This window comes from Belonocnema kinseyi, chromosome 6 (assembly GCF_010883055.1).
Source record: "Belonocnema kinseyi isolate 2016_QV_RU_SX_M_011 chromosome 6, B_treatae_v1, whole genome shotgun sequence".
Taxonomy (NCBI): domain Eukaryota; kingdom Metazoa; phylum Arthropoda; class Insecta; order Hymenoptera; family Cynipidae; genus Belonocnema; species Belonocnema kinseyi.
The window spans coordinates 97474123-97482172 of record NC_046662.1 but is presented as its reverse complement, the minus strand read 5'-3'; the positions used below and the strand labels follow the sequence as shown (position 1 = coordinate 97482172).

The 8050-nt window shown below is 32.3% G+C and overlaps 1 protein-coding gene across 4 annotated transcripts in view; it reads right to left on the bottom strand.

The window, feature by feature from the left end:
* Nucleotides 1–8050, bottom strand: part of LOC117174676 (potassium/sodium hyperpolarization-activated cyclic nucleotide-gated channel 2) — a 167274-nt gene that overhangs the window by 79672 nt on the left and 79552 nt on the right. Inside the window, exon 1 of one of the 4 annotated variants that reach the window (XM_033363973.1) lies at nucleotides 4059–4152. The exons of the other annotated variants lie outside the window; for them this stretch is intronic. The gene's annotated coding sequence lies outside the window, so the exon portion shown is untranslated. Of the gene's footprint in view, nucleotides 1–4058; nucleotides 4153–8050 lie in introns of those variants that run through there. 4 annotated transcript variants of the gene reach the window in all.

Genomic DNA, 8050 nt, shown 5'->3' with positions numbered 1-8050 from the left:
TGCATTTCTCAAAGTTTGAGACCGATAGTTTATGTATAAAAAAAGTTCGAACGTTCAAAAAATGTTGAGGTTCAGAAAAAAGATGAAATAATTTTCAGTGAAATTCCTACCAAATTGCAGTACCTAAACGTACTTTATTGTACCCTCATAAATCTTCCAAAGTTTCAGCTTGATATTTTATTTACAAAAAAAGTTCTTAGGTTCAAAAATACATTCAGTGAACCGAAAAAGTGAGGTCGGTAATATAGGTATTAAGCTGTGTCACATGCCCTTAACCAAATGCAAACATCAAGCGTACGCTAAACCTTGGGATTCAGCTCATCAGTAATATCGTCATATACTATACAGCCGTAAGCAAAAAAGAAAGAATGAGGCTTTTAACATGAGACATTTTCAGATTGTTATAAATGTAAGAAGCATATGTCAGCTCTATTAGCGGGTGGCCGTTAGGAGTTGAAATAACTGATATGTGATTGAATATTATCTATAATTATTGAGTAATAGTAAGAAGACCAAACTGTGTGTCAGAAATTTTGTCGAGATTTTTCTGGACATAGTTAAAGGGTGGACGTACAATCGCTGAAGGGTAAAGGGCACCGAAAAAAAGTACTTGATTTAAGGCCATGTGACGAATGGGCCACGTGAGCAGATTCCTACCTTACCGGCACATTGTTTATTTCCTAACTTTTCTTCACACGAAGCGCCAAATCGAGTTGAAAACTTGAGATAATAAATAAGAAGCATTGATAAAGCTGGTTCTGGTCCGAATTTTTAATAATTATGAGAAGTTTTTTTTTTGTAAATAATTTTTTTGTGCTTTTTATAATTATTAAAAATTAGAAACAGAACCACCTTTCTTAGTGCTTCTTATTTATTATAAAAAATTTCTAAATGGATGTGGCGTTTCGTGTAAAAATAAGTTATGAAATAAAAAAAAGTGTCGGCAAGGTAGGAATCTGGTCACGTGACCCACTCGTCAGATGGCCCTAATTCGGAAATGCGACTTATTTTGCGGTGTAACAAACAGAAGCATAGATTTATCACGTCGGACCTCTCCGCCGGAAGAAACGGAAAGGTTCGGAACGAAGTAAACGCAGTGGGACAATTCGGAAAAGCGTCGGAAACCTTGGGAAAGAAACAGCGTTCGGATAGAAACGTAAGCAAAGTTCACATAGAAATCGGAAAGTATCGCAACGATACTTCCTTCCCAAACCTTTCCGTTTCTTCCGCTAGGGCTGTAGTTGGGTAGTAGTTGGGTAGTTTGGCTTGTAGTCCTGAGCTATTCTTATAGTTATTCGCCACAGAAAATATACAAGTTGGATTTCTAACTTTCAAAAAAAGACAGGAAAATTAGTGAACCTGAAACTCCATGAATTATACAAACATAGTATCATATAGCTGACACTGACCGTCGCGACATAGAAGCATTGGAGTAGGACGCGACTAGCATGAAATTGCGCGAAGTGTAAACCTGTCGTCATGAGCTATATAGTGGCGTAAGCGTTCTACAACGTCATGCGAGTTATTACGAGCTTGAAATTCAGGAAGGTATACTCCTTTATTATAGGTAACGAAAGCCTTATAGGTTATATTTTATATTGGATTCAGTGGGATTCATCTCAAGCAGAATTCTTATAGAATCCCACTGGATTCCGGACGGAATAACTCGTGAATCCTGCTTGTGAATCCTAAGTGAGATATCTCTCGTTTATTCGAGTAAAAAATGCTTATTTCTTATTTAAGATAAATTAATGATTTATTCAAGATAGTTTGCAGGCTTGACTGTAGTTACTTCCTTAATTCAATTAAAATCTCAAATTAAGTTTAATATAACTTTAAGTATTTATTTATACTGTAAGAGTTCTCCTCGTTTTGAGTGTAGTATCTGCGAGAGCTGTAAGAGGTTTGTAATCGGTGGCTTATTCATGATTCAAATCTACCGCCAACAAACCACCAATCAAAAACTTCTCGCAGAAATTCCACTCAAAACGAATCGAACTCCTTTCGTTTTCGTGGTTAGTTCAAGTGTTGCCCTATTTTAAAATTAAATCTATACACTAACTGTGGCAAAAGCGCTAAGTATGCATTCTGTGTTTGTACACATTCTTAAGGAAATGTGATACTTCGAAAATTATCGATTTTACCAGTTTTCGGTTCGCCCGGAATGTTTCCTACAATAATAAATATTTTGTCTTAACAATTTGGAGCATGATAGCGAACATGCTAATGGACGTCCCTGCACACTTTTTTATAAGTTAATTCAAAAAAATTTTATTTTTCTCAATTTAATTAAATGTGTGGCAATTAGGAATTAGTACCGATTTTAGCAGTGCTAGATTTTCTCGGCTTTTTTCCTAGAATAATAAAGATTTTGTCTTCAAAATGTAGGGGATGATAGCGAACATGCTAACGCACGTCCCCGCATACTTTTTGTAGGGTAATTAAAAAATAATAATTTTTCTGATCGTGATTTGTGTGTATGTGTGTATGTCGAGGTTATGTGTGTTACAATTCTATCCCATAATTCTTCTTGAGTGCTACCGGCAGCACCGGTATGACATAGACCTACATTACCGGAATGACAGAGAGCTGAAAAACGAGCCTAACTTCAAAATTGTGAAAAAACATGAAATTGTGAAAAAAAGCCGAGGGAACGGTACCCCATTGACCAATACGGCGAAGTATCACATTCTCTTAGGTTTGATTAAAAATGGAATTTTTTCTGAAGAATGAAATGAAAATGTTTTAGTACTTTAAAATCCAAGAAGATTTTTAAAAAATAGGACGTATGTTGAACTTTTCTTTAGTAATTTAGTATTATTCGAGCATTTCTTGTTTGAGACATAAATCCTGTAAATAATTGAAGGGTAGTTTCACATAACGAAGTAAGGGACAAGATCGCAAATTTTCCAAAATAAGCCAAACATTCTCAAAAATCGAATTTAGAATTAAAGCGAAACAAAGAATATAATTCTTAGCTAATGGATTGCTGAATCGGGGCCAAAAAAAGTTTGATTGCAAAGAACCTTCCTGTTTTGATAAAATATAGTCCATATTTAAGGATATCGGAATAAAACTTTTCTTTGACGGTGTCTAAGTCGACTTAGGACTAGTTTTTAAACTTAAAAAAATAAAAATCGTTCTTGATAATTGGGTATGCTGAACACAAGGGGAACAAGTTTTATCGAAAAAATTGATAAAGTTCAGAGACTTTAAATGAGATGATTGTCGCAGTGTGGCAGGCGCTTTTTCACTTTTGGGTATTAAAAAATAATACAATTTTCTTGTTGATACATGAATTTATGATCTGCCACTCTTCAATTATTAAATTTAAAAACATAAATAAATTTTCGAATTTTTCAGTAATTTATTCGAAATAAAAGTTTTTAAAACAAGATTGCTTTTAAACTTTTTATGCTCGCTTCTTTTGAAAGGACTTAAATCTCAATCTTAATGAGATCTCAAAAATCTTTTTTCTCACAGGCATTTCAAATTTTTCCTTTCTTATTTTTTTAATTCTTTATGTGAAAACAATAAACAAGTAAATTAAAAAATTAAATTTAAAAAAACGTGACTTTAAAATGTTCAGTTTTGAAAGTTTAATCTAAACATTTTTGCAACTATACAGTCAATTCTTTCATATTAAAAATATGAACAATTGCCTGTAATAATGATTAATCATGTGCAACTATACAATCAGTGCACACCGAAATTTGAAGTTTTGTAACCTGCGATGAGTCCTTTATGTTCAGAAACGAGTCGCTGCGGCATTTAAGTTTGAATTTTGACAAACCGTTTTTCGAAAAAACGCAACGAAACTTGGTGAGTTCTATAAGGGCACGTGTTACATATTTTTTTAAACATTGAATATAACCACTTTCATTTACTTTCGGAAAATAAGGAACCTTTTCATAAGAACACACCTACATACTATTTATATAAATTATCAACTTTCAAGCTGAAGTTGAATTTCAAAGATATAATAGAAACTTAAGACTGATACGTAAGGAAACTCGCTTTCCTTCTAGTTCTGGCGTTAGATGATCGATTTTGCTCACCTTCAGTTTCGCCTTCTGCTCATTACCGTTCGTCTGCTAATGAGCATTTCCTTGAGTTTGACACTTTATCTTGAAATCTGAAGATAGTAAGCTAGCTTCTTGTAATTTCATCTTCTCATTAATTTGCAAAATGCTGGCCCCTTTGATTCTCACAATCAAGACGATGGTATTTTTGCTTCTCGAATAAAACTGCACAGGAAGGCCTTGTCTATAAATCAGTCTAGGAAAAAATTGTTTAATAAGTTTTGCACCGAGAAATTAAAAGGAAACTATTGATTTTGTTTGTAAGAGGAAGTTGTAAAAAGGAAACAAACTATAGGTAAATTATGCTAGTAGAGAAAGCTGCGAACGGGGTATTCGTTTTTATAAGTTTTATTAGAAAAGAATGAAAGAGAAATGATTGATTTTGTTTTTAAGAGCAATTTTTTAAAAGGGAGCAAACTCTAAATCATGTCAGCAGAGAAAGCTGAACGAGAAATTCGTTTCAATAGTAGCTTAAGGTTAACGACATGAGTCATCTGCATACATCCTTGTAGCGGATTGAAAAAATTGAAAGCTCAACGACTCAGCATGCAAAGTCAGAGTCGTAAACCAACGGTAACGACTTCAGTCTTAGGCCTACCGATAATTCTCAATGTGTACGGAATTTGAGCGAAAAGTAACTGAGGTTAGGAGTATCCTTTTACAGACAATTTCTAAAAATAATTATATAATAATTTAAAATTAAAATCCTGGATTTTAAGTGAACATGATGATTACAGATAGGCAACAGTAGTACTCTAATTTTAAAATTATCTACGGATGTAAATAAATGAGTATTCAATTATTTTTATCGTATATTAAACGGAAATATAATGATGTGACATACATTTGACGTACATTTCTTATGCTAAGCACTATGTCGTCACGGCCAATCGTTTCGTTTTCTAATATTATTGATCATTTATTTAAATTTAAATTACCTGATACTTTCAAACCTGAACTTACTTTGGTCATTTGAATCTTTAAAACATTAATTTAAGTTTAAGTTTCAAATTAAGTTTCGATCTTGATGAAACAGTGCTACCAAACATTGGAAAAAACTATTTTTGAAAAATCGATTTTTTTCTTCTCGAAAACAATGAAAGGCATGTACAAGGAAATGTTTAGACATAAGTTTACAGGCCTTGAAAATTTCTGCAAAAACTGCCTCTTGCTCTTTTATGGAATCTTGCATCGTTCATGAGAAAAAAAACAAAAACATTTAAAACAAAAAAGGTTGCGGCCTCGAAAATGGTTAAGCCCCCATAAAACTGATAGGATTCCTTCCTTGTATAAGTTAGAACTGTTAACAAATATAGCGTATGGGTATATGGGTATAGTATACGGTATAGTATATATAGGGTAATATATATTATATATGCTTTGCTTATTTTCTTTTTAAAATGCATTTTGTGCAATATATTCGTGATTTTTTGGAATTCGCAGGTAATCTTCGAATGAATGACAAAAATACAAATAAAATTTTATGCTCAAATTTCAATTTCATCAAATATCGATAACATTGTATTATTTTAAACAAATTTTGAAACTCAATTTTATTTGATCATATTTCAGAGATTTCAGAAGTGATTGCAGAATTAAATATGCATGGTAAACAAAACTCTAGAAATATAAATGGTATAAATACAGTAAAACAATGAGGAACAGTTATTTCAAATCCTAACATATATAATTGTACTATTTACAGTGAAATAAATGCAATGAAAAAAGGTTATCGCAAATCACTTAAAACTGTGGATTTTAGTGAAGCGTAGATTTATAAAAATTACATTATTTGTAAAGCTGTAAATAAGTAATGGCCTACAACAACAAAATGTCATGAGAATAAACAATTTCATCTTGTGTCAAAGATTAATAAAAAATTTCAAAAAAATCGATTTTGGTCATTGAGGCTCTATATTTATAATATATGATATAAACAATATAACAAGAGAGTTTATAAATAATAAACCGTATTATGCATAATAGGTATAAGTTTCGCAACAGTTTTAGGAAAAATTATGACACTGGGTCTGGATGATCATTTGATTATTTAAAAATTTGATCGGAAGGTTACTTTTTTGCTTTTAATAGATATAACCTCGATATGGACATTACAACATGTATAAGTTTCAAATTTTTCTTAGCAATGCATTCTGAGCAAACGGTTTATCCTATGATAAAATGCAATAAGCAAAAAAGGTTTATTTCTGTTTGCTAAAAATAATTTTGTAATTTCTTTGTTAATATAAAATGAAATGGTTGAAAAAATAGTTTAAATAAGAACTGGCCAGGATTTTGAATAAATAACAAAGATATTCGAATTAAATAGGATCTGTTTCAACTTTTGTACAAAATTGATCTCAGCGACCTATTCGTGCATACGGAAGTGTTAGCGACTGCATTAACTGGGAGAGATCGTGAAAAAGCTAAAAGACACAGGTCCCATTCGTACTGTGCTTAAGATTAATTCTAAATTCTAAAGTCATAATGCTTACTTTATGTCAAAGTGTTCTTAATTTGAATAAGTGATTATTTAACAGGGTCTAGTGTTTTGCATCTCAGATGTATACCTTTAGTTGCATCTGGATCGCTTGTTTCGAGAAGGATCGTGGCTGTAGTTACCGGGGCTTTCAACTGGGCTAAGTTTGAAAAATTGTCTAAATATTTTTTGTTCGTACATCAAAGGTGAAATTTCCAAACTGACTCACGGGTTGAAACTCAGATCATTAGTGAATTGGACTAAGTCAGATTATAATTGAAGGAAATTAGTATAATCTCGACTAGCATTTTTAAATATCGTTTCAGTTTGATTTTTTTAAATTAGCATCATTTTAGTTCATTGACTGTAAAACGAGTATAAATTGTTTCCTCGCTGCTCCACAGTAGCCGTTATTAATTCGCTATCAAATAGCTTATGTGTGTCAATTGAGCAACATTTTCAGTATTTGATTCCACCTCCGTTTTAATTAACTATCCAATTAAGTCCAGAAGTTCAAGTGTAATCTAGATAATAATATTTAAAGTTCCCATTTAGTAACTGCTTTTAGCGAATAATGCAGAAGTAGAATAAAGAGTTAACTCTAGCTGTGGCTCAGATAATTATAATATCATGCATTAGACAGTATGATGAAAAAAGCAGAAAACGAATTTTTTCTGCTACTACGAGTATAAAAGAAAATTAAATTATATCTCAAGCAAACGAAAAATTGAAAAAAGAAATAAATAATAAAAAGTTCGAAATAAAATAACCTGACACCTCCAATACAATACTTGAATACTTATTTTATACATTATACATTTTGAACTATCCCCATTTTGGCCTATCTTATATAGTAGGGTGTTAGTTATTTTGACGATTTCGAAATTTTTTCCATTCCCCTGTCTACAAATTCTCAACATTAATAAAAAAAATCGTGCATAATGTAAAAAAGATTATTTCATATTAACAAGTGCCCCCGCGCTGTTGAAATTGTAAATGGAAAATAAGAACACAAAAAAAACGACACCTTCTTTTTCAGAATTAAAAAATATATATTATCATTGAGTTTGAGCTTACTAAAGTACACATTTTTCGTTTTCTTTACTGAAAGCCTTGTAAATTTGCATTTAAATTTTTGCTAAACACATTTTCACGAATTTTGGGCTATGTAAGTTGTGGCGTGAGATTATTGAGTTCATGTTGGACCTAATGTGTGTTTATAAAAATGGTATATGTGCCGTAACGGAGAAAGGGACCTAATGCATTAAATCTGGATTGTACGTGGGGGATGCGTCTACGAAAAGCACCCCCTCCACTTACTACTACTCTTTTAGGTGCCGTATCCGAGAGCTCCGTTCACATCGGCCGGCTTCGGCTATAGTATACGCTTATTATTATTACACCATTAAGCCATTTCCCTTTCGGGGTAGGCGTGACTCACTCGGCAGGGGAAAGGAGTAGTGTGTGGATGGGATAGAGATTTTTCAGA